The 20,568-nt window shown below is 46.8% G+C and overlaps 1 protein-coding gene across 6 annotated transcripts in view; it reads right to left on the reverse strand.

The window, feature by feature from the left end:
* CHD7 (chromodomain helicase DNA binding protein 7) overlaps positions 1-20,568 on the reverse strand; it is a 170,414-nt gene that overhangs the window by 79,775 nt on the left and 70,071 nt on the right. The gene's annotated exons all lie outside the window — the stretch shown is intronic.

Raw genomic sequence — 20,568 nt, forward strand, 5'->3', positions numbered from 1 at the left:
TGACATCTAAGAGCCTTTACACTGCAACATTGTATCTGCAAATGTCACACATTTTCTTCCTTTTCCCCATGCTTCTCCAGACACTTCCTAGTAACTACAACATGAACAGCAGCAGCAGTGACAGCTGCTCGTGTGTACTGAACAGTCTTGCCATGTGCTGGGCACGTGTTACACACTTTGACACCACCCAGTCCCCACGCCGGAACTCGGTGTGGACACTGACTCTCAGGTGAAGGATGTGCGCAGGGAGTTACAGGCGCAAGTGACAGAAATGAGACCCATATCTCTCTCCAAAAGAGGAGCCGCAGGAGACCCCGGGTCCAGGTCTGCAGAGGACAAGAGAGGAGTCCAGGAGCCACTGCTCACTACCTGCCAAGTGCTACAAGTTGCTTCTAATACAGTGAACATTCACAGAGCATCTATTTCACGCCACATACTGAGCAAGGTGCTTTCAGAAGCTCGTTCACCTGAACCTCACACAAAAATGTGACAATTTGCCCCCATTTTTCAGAAAAGAAGTAAAAGGTAAGGATGCCACACCACAGGGGAGAGAACTGAGATCTGAATCTGGATTTCCTAAATCCAGCGCCCCTCTGACTGTCGGGCTCCTGAAATCACACACACAGGCATCCTCCTGGGATAGGTGCCCCAGGCATCACTTCATTTCCAAAGTGTTCAGGGATCCAAAAACATTAATAATAATAATAATAATAATCACTGCCTGCAAAGAAGCTGGTGGTACTGTTCCCACTAAAACCCACTACGATCCCCGACGAACCTCCCTCCAGCTCTCCATCTGCGCCTGTGCGGGAGGAGCCCAGGACTGCAGGGTGAGAGACAATTCTAGCCCGGGCCCCGCCACTAGCTGTCTTATCTGGGGAAAATCATTCCACTCACTTTCTTCATCTGCCTAATGAAGCGTCTGGTTTCGACATTTCCAAAGTCTCTTCCAAAACCCTACAGTACTAGGAAATCTTAAAATACATATTTGTCCTTTCTTAAGTCACAGCTGAGAGAGGCCCTGAAGGAGAGCAAGGATGTGCGGGAGGAGAGAGACAAGGGCAGAGGAGGGGGGAAAAGCACACAGTTGCACGTCTACACTCGGGAAACACAACCCACCCAGTACTGAGAAAAGCTCCCTTCCACTCTCTCTCCCCCCACCAGCAGCCCTAAAAACGTCAGCCGAGGGGCTCTCCGCGTTCCCACTGCCTGAGCGTGAACAGGGTGTCACTAAACTGTTTCCCTCTATTGATGTGGCTGAAGTTGTTACATATTATCCCCTAATATAAGGAAAAAGGGAAAAGCCAAGTCTTTTTGTAAGAGACACAGAGATCAAACTTATTTAGGACAAGCTATTTCTCAGGAAACAGAAGACAGAGCATGTCCTGGAAAGGGAAGGAGGGAGGAAAGCCCACCCGTGAGCGGCGCCCCCGGCACAGAACGGCACCCCGATCCCGGCCACACGCACCTGCCTGTGACCTGCGGGGCACGGACGCCGGGAACCGGGTGCCGGCTTCAGGTGAGAGACACCTGGTGCGCATCGGCGAGTCAGGAAAAGCACAGAGCACGTACGACAGAAAGACTGAAAATTCATCTACGCTTTAGCATACGTATCATTTCGGATGTTTCCTTTCAGGAATAAATGAAGCCATAAATTAGTATCCCTTAAAAATTTAATCTTCCTTAAGAAGGGGAAAAAATGTAAAGATCAAATACAAAAAAAGGTATCAATCCTGTTTGGTATGCAGCAGAACTGTGTTTTGGTCCTAGCCGAAAGAGGGTGGAGAAGGTGCTCAGAAATATAGTGTTTACCAGACCCACATCTCCTTAAATCTTTTAGAGAAAAGCTGTTTTTGTAAACATTTAACAAAGAACAGATGGCCTGCCTTAATCATGTGGGGGGAAAAAACCTGGAGCTCACAGTAATGCCCTGACAAAGTCTCCCAGGCCCAGCCATGTCCCCCGCCCCTGCACGGTACAGTCTTCTCTAATGCTATTTAATTTTACAGCGGACATTTCCCCATCAATTCCCACTGCCTGACAGGTAATCAATGCCATTAACATCTGATATTGCCATATAGGGCATTCCTAAAACCCCTCATTTATTAGGGCAAATGCGGAGAATGTTAGATACCAAAGGCATTTTTAAATACACCCTATAGGACTTTCGGCTTGACACACTTTCTATTATAATTCCACATGCCTCTTGGAACATTATGGGGGATATAAGGACTGTGCCGTCCACTTTTGGAACTAAAACAGAATGACTGACATTTAAATAAATAAAAATGATTCAAGATGTGTGTTGTCCAAAAAATTGTATCATAAACTGAAGGTAATCGTTTTTATGCTTAACTCCAATGCTTGTAACATATAAATCAAACACACAAACAAGCTGTCATATATAAAACAGCAGAACAGACAGGATGTAAATTTTACCAAAGAAGAACTGGGGTGGGAGAAGTGAGGGCCATCCCTCTGTTACCTTTAAGCAGAGGTGACCCAAAACCCTTAAGAACCTTCATCAGAAGATGAAAAGTTGTGTAAGAAGAATCTTCTCATCTCTCACAAGTGTGTTTTCCCTCCAACATTACCCAGCATTTTCCAACTTAAAAGGCTGTCTTATTTCATGTTTTGCCTTGACTGTATTCTTGAAGCCGCAACCTGTTCGCGACGTCGAGCACCACTAGTGAATGATGTCGCAGGAACAGTTCTCTCACTGTTCTCAACATGTAAATCTCTGCAAACCAACAGCATCTGGTGATAGAAGGAGTCTCTGGACAAACGTTTTATTTACTGAGTGACACAAAGATGTCTAAAATCGAAACTCTACTTTATAATAAAGAAAAGATGCTACCCACTGGGTAAGAGGAACGGGGCACTTCTGGGCGATACGCCCCTCCCCACAAATCAAGTTACAGGGAGGCAGGCACTTGTGCTCTCAGAGAAACTAAGATTCTGGGGGAGAAGTGGCAGGCCAATTAAGACCCACTAAAAACAAACATAAGCTTAAAACACACTAAACTATGATTTGGATCATCTATAAAAATATTAACGTTCAGCAGGCCTTTAAAACTGAAAAATACAGGGAGGCTCATAGCTCAGCGGTAGAGCACAGGCTTAGCGTGCACGAGGTCCTGGGCTCAATCCCAGTCCCTCCATTTAAAAACATACAATAAAGTAAAATTGAAAAATACAGTTCGTTTTTGGGTTTTTTTTTTTTTTAAATGGCTCTGGAGACACATTTCTATCACTGTCTTTCTTCACTTTTATTCTTCCAGCACCCCGCAGGTTCTTGGTCCCTCTGTACTCTTTTTATAAAGAATTCCAGTATGAGCACTAGAGCTCAATCTTCAGCAAAAAGAGTGTACCAGGGTTCAAAAGAGCGTTCAGCAAAGGTTCAGTGAAGTCCTACTGAGATTGTAACAACCCTTTCTTGTCAACGACACTGATTACAGAGAAGAGCCCTCGATACTATGTGGTGCCAGTTCATTTATTCATCCAACAAACATTTAAGGACAGAGCAGTACACCAGGCAGCCACAGTGCCCGCCCCCTAGGCTGACACCAAGGAGGCTTCCTGAAAAAGCCAGCCAGGCTGGGACGCACGGGGAGGCAGATGCTGGCCAGGGGCCCCCCCTTCCTTGATGGAGCAGCTGGAGCTACAAACCTTGCCCGGGACAGGGTGACTGAAGGCCTGACAGTGTGTCACAAGCAAGCTTTTAATACTGTCTTTGTGGGGCAGCAGATCAAGATGAACAGGTATTAGTCTGAACGGTCAACTGAAATAATTTTATCTTAGCACAGAAATGGTCTGAAGGAAAGAATCAAGGGTTGGGATATTTTCTGCTTGATTTAATATGGTATTAGAGTCAGGGCCTCAAGTTCAAGCCTTTCATAGACTGGTTAGTTTTATTCAGCTCATTCTTAACAATTTCTAGGGAAAAAAATATTTATTGAATGACTGCAGTCATGAACACAAACACAAAAGTGAACAATGTCACACTTGGTCAGGTGACTCGAGAAGGCAAAAAGTATAGAACAACATTTTTTAAGTTTAGGATTTTTAAACTGTGTTCCAAGAAAAGACAGCTTAGGCCACGTGAGTTCTGAGAATTCCAGGCTAACCAAAGGTAAGCACTGCTTTTTTTCTTTACTGCAAAACTCTCCGAGCCCTTACTACACTCTGAGGGGGACAGTACACAGTGTGTCCTACAGGTATTTAGCCATGACACTCCTTTTCCAAGAATATCTTAAATGGAAATGCTCTTCAAAACACACTCGGGATTACACCAACACAGCTAACGTGGGGCAGATCCGTCACCTCCGTGCAGGGATGGGGCAGTAGGGGCGCCCGTCTCAAAGCAGTAGTTATCAAGTGTCTTTAAAGCTAGCATATGACTCTACAAATAAAATATAACTTTGTATAGATGCACTGAAATAGCTTACTGAATTATGCTCACATGTAGGAATAAAACAAGAATGTTGGGCTAACCATATAAGGATGACTTGTACAATTCCCATTATGATACACACGCTGTGAAATTACTAAATTAAATAAAATGAATTTTGAAAAATCATAACATGGTCACTTATCTTACTGTGTCCCTCAGAATCATTAAATTTTAGGATTGAAATTTTTTTTCTTACATTACTGTGAAATATCTCATTTAAAAATCATCTGAAGGCACTTTTGAACCTTTGGTTTTTTTTCACTTGTGTTCTATCCTTAGAATAGATCCACACATAAACAAAAATCTTAAAGAGCTACAAATTAACAATGAGCCACTTTTACGGCATCTAAATTACAAACCCATTCTGGATGAGTAGAGTCCAAAACAACGAAAATATTGACCAACCGGTCATGTTAAATTTAATGTTAAATAGCTTTCCATCAGCTGGTGAATGTGGACCACCTGCCACGTATTTAGGGTGGAACCACACCACGGAAGAGTCACACGGCATCGGTAAGGTGTGCACGCTGGCTGTGGGCTGTCTAGGGCCGGTGTGATCGGGCCGGCACAGCAGTGAAGCCCCGCCAGGGCTGACCTCCCTCCCGAACGCCTGGGAGGGTCCAGGTGGAGCGGACTCCCTCCCAGTGCAGACCAGGCGCCCGCCCACCGCCCCATCGCCCCCCTCCCCCTGTGTGTGCCATGAGGCTGGCACACTGGGCTGGTGCCGCCCCGAGGCTGTGGGAGGTGCCGGTCAGAGGGTGCAGCTCTGCCACTTGGGTAACAGGTCAATTCTCCTTAGAAAAAGCGCCAGATGAAGTAATCGGCTTGCATTTAAAAACCATCTCATGAAACAATGTTTGTCGGCCCCACCCAACACAAACACACATACCCCTCTAAGGCACAGAGTTGAAGTGATGTTCAAAGTTTGATTTTTTTTTAATGTTTCTCCACTGCTTCATCAGTGCCTGAGAAAATTAGCTCACTCACTGAGAGAAGACTTGATTGATGTTTTAACATGTGTCAGTTTTCCAAAAAGTGTATGCAGGTAATCAGACCACGTCCCTGATCCTGACACTCTCCTGTCCTGAAGCGCTTTCAATAGAAGGAAGGGAACTGCAGAGTGGCCACGGAGAGAAACAGAGACCAGTGCAAAGTGGACACAACTCAAAGCTGATGGTGGAAACGGTGAGTAGCTTCCTAGGCCCTCCTGCCTGCAGGGCCCCTCACCAACCTGCAGAGGACAACTCCCAGCCTCCTCCAACGCAGCCCCCTTGGAAGAAGCAGGGTCTGCACCTTGGACAGCACGGTGCCTCTGACTGACAGTAAGCAAACCAAACAATGGCCCCATCAGAGGGCTCCGAGATACAGCCTTGTTCTGAACGCCTTGGTTCCTGAAGGCGGTAAATCATCAAGTGTTCCCTTTTCATCACATGTGACTTTCTCAAGTAGAAATGGAGAAGATAATGAACACGCTCACAGTCCTGGACAAAGTCAATTTTACTGTCGCGTCCTTCCCTCTCTTTTCTTTCTTCACTCCCTTGCACGTGGCGCCCGCCCCTTGTAGGCTCCACTCCACGAATGTCCAGGAATGAGATTCCAGAGAACCCCCTCCCAGTTCACAGGCATTTGTCTTGCTTTTTTCAAGTTATCTCTGAGGTCTGCTCTCTTCTCAAAGGGGTGTCTGGAGGCCTGAATTTGGCAGCTGACACCCAGAGCTGAAGCCACCCAGGTTACCCGGGATCATACCAGCAAAACACAAGACGACAGTGATTCAGGCTGGTGGAAATGTTTTGCATAAATAGATCCTATTCAAAGGCACTAAGGACAAAGACCAAATTTACAAACTAAAAATAGTTTAGTTCAAGTCAATCTTTTTTTTTTTTACTGTACACTTACATTGGTTTTTGCCATCACTGGTGAATACTAAGTTTGATCCTTAAATCAGAAAGGTGAAACGTATGGAGTTTGGCTCTGGAAGAGCCATCTATGTGAAGTTTGCACTGAGGTTTCACCTACTCTAAAAAGGGCAATGTTAAAAGTAACTTACATGCGATTCCTATGAATTTTAAAAGTCAAACCTCGGTAGACTGAAAGGAAGGTGTGCCTTCATCTAAAATGGAACAATCCCAGGGGCTCGTGTAGAAATGGGAAGAGAACAATCGTTAAGGGGAAAAAAATCCATTTATAAAGAGCTCGGTGATAAAGCTAATTTACACACTGCAGGCGAGTTCTCCAGGATTCAGAGACTGTGAGTCCAGCAAATCTAGGTGGCAATAAATGCTTAACGATAGACTACTTTGCTCCTATAAAAAATTCACTCACATCTTATAGGAGGCAGAATTCTAAGATGCCCCTGTGATCTCCACCTCCTGACTGTGGGGAACCTGCGACTCCCAGCCAGCAGAACCTGGCACACCTGGAGGGATTTCACAGGTGTGATGAAAGGGCCCACATCAGTCGGTTCTGAGATCTCTGGGGGCGATTATAGTCTGTTGGTGCGACTTACTCGGGGCTGGTGAGGAGGGTGTGGGCCCTCCCTGGGGTCAGCCGTAAGGGAGCAGGCAAGCACAGGGACGGCCACCAAGGTCAGGAGCCGCGGGCAGCCTGCAGGGGCCAAAGGCAGCCGGGCAACAGCTGGCGAGAACTGAAGCCCAGGATCCCACAGCTGCCTGGTGGGGGTACTGTGCCCACAATCCGAGGGGACTCCAAGTTCAAAGCTGATTCTTGCCCAGTCAAGGCTCCAGATGAGAAGGCAGTCCGGACACCTGACTGTGGCCTGGAGCAGAGGAGCCAGAGAAGCTGCAACTCAAACCCTGAGTCATAGGAGCTGGAGAAGAAAACCGTATTTTTTCAAGCTACAAAATCTGGGGCCACTCATTATGCAGCAATAGACAATGTGTACCTTACAATCCTCTGCAACTCAGATCTGACGTTTCTCGTCTTTCCCTCCCACCCAGGACGCACACACACACACACCCCCACCACTTCCATGCCAGACGTTTCTCTGTCCACGTAAGGACAGACAGCACAGCAGGACTCCCTTGTCCCTCTGTGACTCTGCTCTGCTGAGGTCACGCTGAGCCCATCCGTGCCAAGCACTGTTCCGGGCTCACAACCACCTCATGAAGTTATCTCCACTTTAACTACGGCACACGAGGAGACTACTACACTCGTCCAAGGTCACGAAAAGCTGGTTGTAAGAAGAGTCAGGAGTCAACCTTGAGAGGCAACCTCTCTGCAAGAGCCCACGTCTCAGCCATCACACCCACCACCTGATCCCTGCAGCTCGCCCATTCCTGCTGAGGGCTCCTCACGGAGGAGAGGTTGTGATGACGAGGAGAGCTGGGTGCGAGGTAAGAGCCGGACAGGGGGACCCACTCCGACTGGAAGAACCCAGATGAAACAAAAGGTGTAGCCGTTACAGGCAGGAGCCTGACGTCGTGCTAGACAGTTAACTAGCACGGAAACCATCACGGGACGACTTTAAAAGAAAATCTCTTTGTGCCAATTAAAAGAAAAGAAAAAGAAAAGAAACGAAACTGCACTACAAGCAACATTAAAGGTTTCTGATACTTATTTTAAAATGAAGTCTACTGCACCTTAGAAACAGGCAGTTCAACACTTAAAGGGGACTGTCCCCACGACTCCTTCCAGCTGGAACTACACATGAAACAGAAGATATCAGCGCAATTAAGTATTTTATAAACACTGCTGAGGGGTCAGAAAGAGGGAGGTTCATTCACTGACTAATAACGCCGTAATAAACAAACAGCAATGTTATGCAACTGAGAAAATTATTATAATTGAATCTACACAGCTGGGCAAGAACAGAAGCCTGCTTATGTATATTAGCTCCCAAATACTTTGCGTGGGTAGGTTTTAGTTTTAGAACTGCTCCAGATCTGAGATCCTTTTACAGTCAAATTTTTTTTTGTTTTCTCTTAACCGAATCCAATTCCACAATGACAACTGCGGAAGAGAAAAGCATTTAATGAACTTCCCCACCAGTTCTTTGCTGCTGTTTGCACTGCAGAGGGACAAGAGTGTGCAGAGTGGTTAGGAGGTTAAACTTTCTTGCGATGTGCTCATTTCAGATCTCTTCCAGGGATGTTTTATCCTGTTTGTGCACAGCAGTATGAATAATGAATGACTGTCAGCGAGGAGCACCCTGGAGGAAAGGCCAGAACAAAGCGGCTTTTCACATTTTAACACTGGACTCCCACTGTGTTCTCGGAGTTCCCTTCCCACCTTGATATTCTCCCTTTGCAGAAGATGGACAGAGGAACACTGCCAATTACCAAACTTTAGTTTACACACATGTGCCTAAAAGGGACAAAAGAGTGAGACTAGCATATTCCCCTTGAATTGTTGGAGTCACAGCATTAGAATCAGAGCAACGTCGTTCTCTCTTGGGTTCAAGAACGAGCTTGGTGAAAACCCACCATCCTGCCATCACTTAAATGTGGTTGAAGTACAAACCCAAACAAAACAAGTCTCTTTTCAGACAGTATGCTTGCTGGATATTTCCCTCATGACTACGTGAGTGTTTTTCTTAATTAAATGACTAAATCTGAACAAATCTGTGATCTAGGTCAAGTTCCCGTCTACAAAACACCTAACTAACTTCAAACACAAGTGGATGATTAGCTAACCACCGGGGCAGAGGTACCAATGTATCTTCCACGGGCACACGTTTTACATCAATGATATCCATTTTTATGAGATAAAAGTACTAAAGCTTTAATGGTGGCAATTAAAACAGCCACCAGTTTGAGTAGCTCGATGGCTGAGTCACAGACCTTTTACCTATAATGGGATCCATTATATCCCTGAACTCAGTGTGAGGGAGTAAAAGAGGAACAGACTTTTAAAAACGGTGGTGGTACAGCAGTACTCTCTCAGCTAAGCTGTCCCCGCTCGCACACCCCGCAGCTCAACCTCAGCGTCCATCCAAGCAGCCTTCTCCACAGTCCTCAGGCGCTTGGGTCTATTTGGAAATATCTGAACCATCTGAAAATGCTGCAAAGATGCTATTATGTAACGATTTGTATTTGAGTAATTTGTTCCCATTTTTTAACTTGTTTATATTTAAAAATTCATCACTTTTTTGGAAAAAGCAAAATTTCAGATGGCTTCTGACAAAAATATCATTTATGCCTAAAATATAAATGTTTATATTCTGATATTCTCTTTTAAAACATAATTTAGGGGAATGAATCAGAATATCTCTGTTCATGATGAGATGGTGTGTTTGAGCAATACTTATGTATGAACATCGGCGAACAAAGGAGTGGGGCTTTTTTCGTGATAGTTTAACGTTGTTATTATTCAAAAGTCTTGGGATAACAGCTCTATAGTTGTAAAACTTAATAATCATCTAACACTAACCACTTCTCTAATTCAAGAACCCTAAAGATTTTCTCTTTTGCTTTGCTTCTATGATAGTAAATTCAAAAATACAAATAGGAATTATCTTGGGACAATCTCACAAGTGTTTGTGTTTGCTACCATCATCGTCTCCAGGGAGAGCTGGCAAACAGGAAACAGCACGCAGAAAGGATTTACCCTGGACCAGGAAGGACCCAGCTAACAGAAATGGGGGCACACGGAGTGGCCTGAAGGCAGTGGCGGCCCCCGGGGGCTGATGTGAGTCTGCGTCCCAACCCAGGACACCCGCATTAGACAGGGTGTGCCAGGGGCTCACCTAGGTGCATCCCTCTCTCTGTACTGGCAGCACCTCTGTGATAAGTTACCTGAAGCAGGAACAGGAGGATGGCCTGGAGGATTCACTATGAGGTTAGGGTCTGCACATTTTCGGGGGGGGGGGGCTTTAACAATCAAGTGCAAAGACAACTGTCTCAAGATGCCTCCACTGCCTGTCTCTAAGATGAAGACGCAGTTGAGCTGGCCTGGAAGACTTCAAACTCTGACACACTATAGTTTGATATTCTCTACTGTTAAAACCTCGCTTCAGCCCTGCTTAAACACAACTACCCCACATGTCTAAAAAGAAATGAGCATTTATAAAGCAAAATGGAACAAGAAGATAATTCCAGAGGGAAGTATCAAGGGAGTTTCTGAGATAAACACAAAAAATAAATAAAACTGATTTTTAAACCTACAATAGAAAGTGCAAAATTAAATGAGATGCACCAGAATTAGAAATACAAATAAAAACACAATCTACTTTTCCCACTGATAAAAAGGAAAACTTTCAGAAGTGCATTGCAATAATTCATAATCTTATTTAGACATCTAACTAACATCTACTAAGGTTTTCTCCCAGTAAGTTTAGTTTCTGCTCAATACAGCGTGTCATAATATTTACTAAACATCTCAGCAGGCACCGAATAATGATACTTAGGTAGAAAAATTCATTCAGGTTTGTGATTCTCTGAAGTCATGGATCCACACCAAATAAACCACGGGGAGGTGACAGGGAAGGGAAGGAAGAAAGGTGAGGCATGAAGGACAGAAGCAGGCGTCATTCCCAGGAGCCCCAGGACCTCAAGAAGGTGTGCACACAAGGGACGTCTTCTACCCAGGGAAGGTCTGCTGAGACCTTCAGAGGGAGGCAGTGGTGACTTCAGGGAGGCAGGGACAGGGACCCCTCACGGCACAGCTGAGGGCGGGCGGCAGGGGCGCACGGATGCTCACCACCCGAGAGCCGGGCGACACCGGCGGGCCCCACTCAGACAGCCCTAGAGCGACACTCTTCAAAACGGCCATGTACACGCAGTCGGCCTCACAGACAACTTCAGCGTCGAAAGCCTCCAGGCTTCCCTCCTCCCTGACTCCTGCCTCCCTTTCCACACTTCCCTCCGCCTCCGACACCCTCCACCCCACTCAGGTTCTCAGTCATCAAGCCCTTCCCGACCCCACATCCTCCCCCAGCTCTCGTCACCTGTCTTTATTTCCCTTTTGAGCCAGATCCTCAGAAGAGTGGCGATATTTGCTGCCTTCCTCCTAATAGGTAGCGCTCTGAGGAACCACACAGCGGTCCAGCAGAGCGGCCCCTCCCTCTCTGCTCCTGACCCATCAGCAGGTGCGGCTTCTTCGCGACCTCCCTCCTCCTGCCTTTCTGCACTGGCTTCCTATCACCTCCTTGACCTGCCACTTCTGAGGTGCTCCCAGGCTTCATGCCTGGATCGCAGCTCTGTGCTTCCTCCCTCAGCAGGTGCCACTGCTCTGACCCCCACCCATCCATAGGCCCATGATTCCCCAAGCTCCTTCTCGAGCCCAGGCAGCTCCCCTGAATTCTATACTCCCCTGCACAACTGTCTAACAGACAAAGCCACCTGAATGCAGGCATCTCTCACTCAATGAATTCTAAAACAAATTCTTGATTTCTCTACCAAACTCCAACTCCATAGTTACTCCACCAGCAGCAAAGCCAAAAACGTGGAGTCACCCCTGACCCTCCACTTAGCCTCATGTACCTTTTTCAATCCAATATGTAAATCCTGTCGGATCTGACTTTAACAAAGACAGGAAATACCCGCTAATGACCTCTCCCACACCGCCCTGTCCAAGCACCACCAGACCTTACCCGGACTCCCGCCACAGCCTCTATAACTGACCCCAGTCTCTAGCCTTGCCCTCCTTCAAGGTCTATTCGCTACGCTGTCTGAGTGATCCTTTAAAAGTGTAAATCAGATCATGTCACATCTCAATCCAAAACCTCTAGAACCTTCTTGTTTCATTCACAGTAAAATCTAAATTCCTCCCCTTAGCCTACAAGGCCTCAAATGAAACGGACACCTGCTACCTCCCTAACCTCATCTCCTACAACCCCCACTCCCGCTCTCTTCCACTCACACCACGTTAGTCCCTTGCTTATTGTGAAACAACAACAAAGGGCAAAAGCCCCTCTACCTCAGGGCCTTTGCACAGGCCGCCTCTGTCCTCAGAACTCTTCTCTCAAATTCCTCCATAGTTTGTTTCCTTCACAAGGGCTTAGGCAGCAAGAGAGTAAAGCACATATGACAAAATGTTAACAACTGGTGATTTTAGGTAAAGGATAAACAAGTGTTCATTGCATTGTTTCTGCAAATTTTCTGTAGATTTAAAACTTTTCAAAAATCAAAGTGGAAGGGGAAAACCTCTTTCCTACCTCAAAAATTACTCCCTCTGTACCTTGTCTCTGACATTCTTCCCTCACCAGCCATTTCTTGACTCTCTTCTCCCCTCTGTGTCCCCCAGGAGGCCATGTCCACATGAAGGACTCTCACAGACCCAGATGTTCGGCGAACCGAGACCAGGTGTGTCACCGGCACCTCAAGATTCGGATGCCAAAAACCGCAGTCATTCTCCTCCGCCAACAACCTTGCATTCCCACCTTGGTTAAAGTCACTGTGATTCCTGGTCACCCACCCCTGCCCTCCCTCACTCTCACTGGCCCTGTCGCACTGGCGCTTAAGACCTGTCTCTCCCCTGCCCACGTTCTCCAGTCCAGGTCTGTCTTCCTCCCACAGGGCTCGCCTTCATCATTGTACTTTCTGTACCGCAGCAAAGAGACAACCCTAAAATGCCCCCCACCTCTGCTGCTTTTGTGTACTTATCAGTGACTCCCCATCAACTACACTTAAACCCAGGCACTCGGCGTGGCTGCCCTCCCACCTCGTGTCTGCTCCTCTCCACCACACATGCTGGCCCCGCAGGTGGACGGCCTCAGTCACATGAGGACATTTCGCTCTTTCCCAACTTACTGCCTGTGTACGAGTCACTCCTCCTGCCTGGAATCCCATTCGGACTCCCTCCTCCCAGTTAAATCCTACTCCATCTGCAAAACTCAACCAAAACGTCACCTCCTCCTGAGGCCTTCCTTGATCTCTCCAGCTAGAGTCAAATACTCTCACAAGGCTAAGTAACATTTATCACATTGCTTGGCTATTTCCTATTAGATGCTTCTAGCCCTCTGGACTATGAGCCTCTGAAAGACTGCTTTTATATACACAGGGGCATACAGACACAGGTAACCTTTGAACACAGATTTGAACTGTCCGGGTCCATTTATACAAGGTTTTTTTTTTTTTTCCAACAGTAAATATTATGGTACGACACGACCCGAGGTAGGTTGAATCTGAAGATGCAGACCCGTGGATCCAGAGGAACCATGCACACCCAGTGGACCAATACACATTATACTCAGATTTTCCACCATGCAGAAGATGGGTGCCCCTGGCGCCCTGGCTGCTCATGGGTCAGCTGTTTACAGGAGGATACATACACGTACAGAAATGTGTGTGTCTGTGTACCTGTCCGACACCTAACACGGGGACTGATACATACGCAGGCCTAGTATTTATTGATGGAATATCAAAATCTCCCCAAGCCCACTTCGAATGTTAACACAGACCTCACACCTCCGGCCTCTGTCCTGACCACACGTGCGTGCTCCTGCGGCCTTGTTCACTTGCACCCTGCTGTAGCTGTGTCCCCAAGGTGCCCAGAGGGTGGAACCAGTAAGGGCACACGTAAATGAGCTCACATTTTACTGACTGGTCCACAGCCATGCTGAAACATCTCCTGTCCTGTGAAAGGACCATGTTCGGCCGTGTGTCTGCACAAGTGTCTCCTCCATCACTCCTCTTCCCCTGCCTCAAGTAGCACCTTTCCTGCCGGCCCGACAAGTAATTAAGCTGCAATTTCAACTCCCAGACAAGTCTGCATTTCTCTCTTTTCGTTGCGGTTATATCACTGTATAACTGGGATTTTTTTTTTTAAGGGGAGAAAAGCTTCTTTTTGTACCTCCACATCCTCACAGTGGCCGGCACATCATACACGCTCAACAATGCCGTGAACTGAGTGAGTGAAGGAAGAATGGATGAGTGGATGGGTGTATGGAAGGATGAGGTTCTCACCTCATCTCTAAACATCCTTAAAGAGGACTCGACAGGCGCAAATGCTGTGTGGTCCCTCTGCTATGCATGGATTACCATCACTCATCCCATTCCCAACAAACGTGCTCCCAGGAAAGAGACCTAGACAAGAGCTCTCAGAATTTGACCTCCAAAACTAAAAGGTACAGACATTCTCCAGTAATTGCTGAACTACACTGATCATGTATTTCTATCTAAAATGGCTTATAATTAAAAATAATAATAATAATAAATGGCTTATAATTTTCCTGTGTGGAAGTTTTTTTTAAAAAACCTTAAAATTCTAATAATGTTGAACTGTGGGACACTTCAGTTGCTTTAGATGGAAGGTTAAGGCACGTTTGCAAATTCTGACACACGTATGCTTCTCTTTCTGGCTCTGACCACAGCCCGTCCATCCAGGGCATGGGGGGGGTGGTCATCCCTCTCCCACTGAAGCCCAAGAAGAGAGCCCTGGAGCCAAAGACAGGTGCCTGAGTCAGGGGTCGGCTGGGGATGGACAGGCCCCCAGGCCATGAAGCCCTAGACGAGGCTCCGTAACCCACGGCCCAGCCCAAGCTCAAACCCCGGAACTTAACTCACCATCTGACCTCCTGCCCTCCACTGCTGACCACAAACACACCAAAACACCTGCTCTTTTTCCTGATTTCTTCCAGCTATCTGAGGTCACCACTCACCCACCTGGTAAGCGATGCCGTGGTCCAGGTCCACCTCCTCAATTCCCCCCCCGGCCCCTGCGCCCTGCCAGGCTCCGGGGCACTGGAAGTGTGGCCGGTCTGAACTGAGAGCCGCTCCACATACAACCCACACCACATCTCAAAGACTTAGGGGAAAAAAATGTGAACTATCTTGTTGATGTTTTTGTGTTAAATACTGCTTGTTGAAAGGATATTCAATTATGACATGCTGAAACAATATTTTGGATATATTACATTAAATATGTTAAAATAAATTTCACTGTTTCTTTTTGCTTTTTAACATGGTGACTAGACAATTTTCCATACCTGTGCTCAGTTTCTTTGTTGGCCTCCCCCTTGCTGTCTGGTCTTCACCTGCCCCCACCCAGAGTCCTCCAGGTTGCTGCCCTATGACCCTCAGATCTGGCTGGCTCCCACCCATCAGGTACAGTTCAGTCCGGGAGACACCTCTTCTGGCAGGACGACCCTCGCTATCACTCTCCCCACCCTCCCAGACCACCTCCTCTCCCCGACACCTCTTCATGGTGTAACACAGGCTGGATGAACACCTGAGGAATGTACGTGCCCAGCACAGGGGCCACCACACAGAAGATGACAGGACGGACAGGAAGCCTCACCTCACTCAACGCAGCACACAGTGGGGGGCGACAGAGTATTTTAGCAAAACTGTGTCTCAGGCACAGTAGTAACATAATAATGAGGCATGAACAGCAGGAGTCCTTTACAGGCAATACACTGTGCACCACACACAGTTCTAAGCACACCACGTGTATTCTCTCACTTAGTCCTCCTAATCACACTATTAGACAGGGACTGGTGTGATTCCCACTGCAGAGGTAAGAAAACTGAGGCCCAGAAAAGCTATGCAATTCACCCAAGGTCATCACAACAAAGTGACAGAACCAGGACCCCGAGGCCACGCTCCTCAAAGCTGTGCGGGGCTGCCCTCCATGATGGGCCATCACAACGCGGAGAAGGCACAGCCCAGTGCGGGGCACAGAGGGGCAGCCAAGACCCCACAACTGCTGGGCTCAGAGCGAGTGATCCCTAAACTACAGGTGAATGTTCTCGACCAAAAGCCCTGGGGTGAGAAGGCTTGGGAAAACTACGATTAGTCCACTGTTGTCTGGGGAGGAGAGAATGGGGAGCAGGCAGCAAAGGTAGGGCTTCATTCATTTGTGGCTGAAGAAGGGACTTTTCTAGAGAACCTGCACAGAATCCGTTTAGACACAAGACAGGCTGACCCAGAAGTCGGATGAAGGATGGGCCAAAAATGGCGCTTCCCACGACACCTGGATGGTAAGAGAAGGGGGTCCTGACATCCTCAGTCCTTGTCCGATGAGCCCAGCCAGAAGCTCCCCATCCTCACCAAAGGGAAACCTAGATCTCTAGGAGAAATTCTACCAGCTAAGGGCTTCTGAAGATTTTCACTAATTTTATCCAACTGAGACGTACAGCGAGACTTTAAAAATTTTTCTGATTACAAGATTGTACAGTAGAAATTTTATAAAACCATCAGTGTAAGCATTTCCCCAAGAGTACGTGGCAAGTGGACCAACAGGGATTCAAAGTAACCCAAAGGAAGTAATGCACATCTTCCTTAAGCATCAGAATTTCTGCTTAAGGGTTTGGGGCAGGAGGGAGTTAGATAATTAAATAACTAAGCAAACGAGAGATATCTGAGTGGACTGCAAACTTCACATTCATTGTAAAGACGAAATGTGAGATTTAGAAGAAAAGCTTATCTTGCCAATTCAAGTAACAACACAGACCCCCTCCCCCAACACACACACACATTCATTCTTTTTTTACTTAGTGACGGCAGATGGTAGGAAAGTGGGACAAGCAATATGCAAAGATTTCGGCTGGTGCTGGGAAGCACAGTGATTTTTGTTCTTCAAGTGGACATCCTCCCATAAATATCTTCGTAAGCTCTAAGACTGGTTATTTTCTACAGTGCGAAGATGGCATCCGCTGGAGGAAGGAGTAGAGACTGAAAGTCAGTTGAGTCTTGGTCCTAATACTGGTCTCAGCACCAACTCACAGCAACTGTTTTATCACCAGCCCCCCCGCCGCACTCAATCGACCTCCGCGTGTTTGCCACGCCAAGCCCTGCCGACATGCCCACGTACCTCCTCTCCTAAGATTACAAGTCTGGGGAGTTTACAGGGGGTTTCTTACTCATCTTGTATCTCGGGAGCCAATACAGCCTGGTACACGGTAGCTGCTAAGTGATGCAATTACCACCTCTTGGTGAACTGCTACCTCGAATTCAGAATTCTGCTAAAATTTAACAACTGAAAAGTTATGTTGGCGAGAAGCATACAAGAGCACGAAAAAGGCTGACCTTTAAGACTGAAACTGGGAACAATCAGCCCTCAGCTGCCTGGAGGAGTGCGCAGCATCTGGCACCACCCGCCCCTCCCTCCCGGCAACTCCTTCCTCCCTGGGCTCCAGGACAGGCCATGGGGTGGTGTTCCCATCCTGACTCTTCTCATTCACTGTACTTACTCTCCCGGATCCTAAGGTCCAGCGCACTAGAATGACGGGCTGCACAGGGCCCCAGCCCCACTTCTCTCTCTCAGCCACCTGCTCTAAGTGACTTCATCAAGGCGATGGCAGAATGAACCATTTATACCATGCCTTCTCTTGAATTCAAACCTCCAGCCCAACTCCTCCCCTCAACCCCTGCATCCAACTGCCTACCTGAAATCTCCACTGGCATCCAGTAAGCACCCAAAGTAACTTGTCTCAACCAAACTTGAGTTTTCTGCCCTGACCGGTACCTCCTGGTCTTCCCACTGCTCAGGCCAGAACCTTGATGTCTCTCATCTCACAAATTCCATTTCCAACCCATCAGCAGAAACCGTCAGTGCCACCTCAAAATCTGTGACCTCTTCCTACTGCCACCACCCCAGTCCAAGCCACCATTCTATCCTACCTGATCAACTGTCCTCTTCTATTCCTCACAGAGCAGAGCAGGTGGAGTCTGCTGAAATGCACAATACATCCCGCCACTCATGCTCAGAACCTTTCAATAGCTTTCCAGCTCACTCAGGGTAAAATTCAAGCTCCTTACTACAGTTCACAATACCCTACTTGATCTGACCCCTTTTACTCTTCCTACCAAAGCCCCTGTCACTCTCTACCCTACCTACTCACCATACTCCAAACACACTGGCTTCTCTGCTGCCCCTCAAACACACCAGGCACACTCTTGCCTCAGGGCCTTTGCACAGGCTACACTGTCTTCCACCAAATGTCTACACAACTGGCTCCCTTTATTTATTTGGGTTTTCTGCTCAGGGTCCCCTCCCAAGGAGGAGTCTCTTAGCAGCAAAGAGTTTCAGTAAGAAATCTCAGAGGGGGCAGTGCCTGGGGACAAATGCCTGTTGAGTGAGAGGATGGTCATGCAGATGAACATATTTTAATGTTATTTATTCAAACTAAAAAATAAAATCAGGACTTTAAAACCTTTTTGTTTCAAAAGTCTTTTAGGGGACAAAAAACTCTGAACACCATTTCTGTATCAGTTACGACTCTGGAATCCCGCTATCAGATACAAGTCACTAGCCAACTATGGCTATTTAAATTTAAATATGTTAAAATTTAGTAAAATTTAAAATGGAGTTGCTCAGTCCCACCAGCCATGTTTCAAGTGTTCATAACCACACGTGGCTACAGGCGGCCGCAATGAACATGCGTAAACCACTCCATCCTCCCAGAAAGCCCCCTGGACAACGTGCTCTGGAGTCTCCACAAGCTGCTTGATGGAAGACCTTTGTTTCTGGATTAATCTAACATCATTTTGACCGCTCCGAGTGCCACCAGAAGGTGAGAAGTTTTCATCCACATGACAAGACACATAGTAGGAACCTAACTTTCAAAACAGAGGGTTCCCCTACAATCCTCTTATCTGGTTTCCAAAGAACAGGGCTCTTGCCCTCCACCATTAAGATACAAAACTTGTACTTCAGATTTTTTTTTTAACTGAGTTGAGAGTCACCAGCACAAAATTAACTATTTCAATGTGACTAATTCAGTGGCCTTTAATATATTCACAAAAACTGAGACTCCTGATGACCTGAAGAACCGTCAAATCATCTTCTATCAAGGCCCTACCCATGACCCAGTTAACTGGCCAGGTGTCTCGGGGAGCTCGCCGAAGGTACGCAACCCGCCCCGTCAGGCATCGCCAGCCCACTTAACTTTACCAAGCAGCTTCTCTGGGGGCATCACCCAGCCCAGACCAACGCCGCCCTCCCCAGACAGCCTTCCCCGTGCGGCCCTGCGCTTCACATCCTCAGAGGGGATCACCGAGGGTCAGGGAAGGAACTACCAGGTGAGAGACAAACAAAAACCCCAAAATACTTCCACACTTGTGGTAGAACTACCCAAGAAACGCACCTCCTCCATATGAAATACACCACACAAAATTTCTCTTAGGATTTCACACCAGGGAAAAAAATCTCTCTGAGGTTTAAAAAAAAAATTTCCTTCTTTCTGGTGATGAGAATTATCCGTCTGCCCTGCACAATCACCAGGAAGCTCAGAATATAATTCAACGCTCAGTCCCAGCAACCAAGGCCGTAATTAGCACATTTCCTTGTGCTTCCATTTCAGAACCCGATTTCCTGTTTCTAATTCATTCATTCATACAGACACACACGCACACACACACGTCCTTTTGTCTGAGTGTCTCAAATCCTTTTTGGAAAAATATCAACTGAGAACTATCACTAAGGTTTCTATTTAGTTCTGTTTACCCTCTGCCACTAATCTTACTATAAAATGTGGAAATAACAGTATCAATCTTCATATAGGATTAATTCACCCTAAAGTAACATCTTGTAACAACTGATGCCCCCTGCTCATCTTCAAGGCTGAATAAAGGCAAGCCCCATCCGATGAAGAGATCCATACGGGTGCACGTGCCTGTGGGCACAGGAAAGCGTGGCCTAGGAGACCGATCAGCAAGACGGAGCCGACAGCCTTAAGCACGTGAGAGAGTATTTTGAAATTTCTTTTTCCAGGAATGAGGTGACCGAATTTAGTATTAAATTATGAAAAATCTTTTTCAGGGAAAACAAAAAAACTAATTTTATCCACTGAGTTAACAGCTTTTAACCTATGAAACCAAATAACAGTGAACATTTTATATTTGTAGCTGGAATGTCTTTGGGGAAAAAAAATTTAAACAACTACTTTCTGAAATATCACTGATCCTTTAAAACAAGGCACCCTCCTCACGTCACTAAAGATAGCACACTGTGTTATGCAGCAATTGGCTGGAAAACAGCAAAGATTTCTTACAAAAACACCAAAGTGAACCGCGTCGGCAGGGCCCAGTGTGCAGGGATGCCCACATCCCATCACTACCGAGCGGAGCTGAAGGATGCCCTGCGCCCACGGGTTTAGGACCACCTGGTAAGAGGTGAGAGAGAAGGAAATGTGAAATACAGAGCTGACAGTGGCTATACACTCGACAAAACACTGTTCTCTCTAGATCTTCCTGTTACATCTTATTTTCCCGCGA

This window comes from Vicugna pacos, chromosome 29, assembly GCF_048564905.1.
Source record: "Vicugna pacos chromosome 29, VicPac4, whole genome shotgun sequence".
Taxonomy (NCBI): domain Eukaryota; kingdom Metazoa; phylum Chordata; class Mammalia; order Artiodactyla; family Camelidae; genus Vicugna; species Vicugna pacos.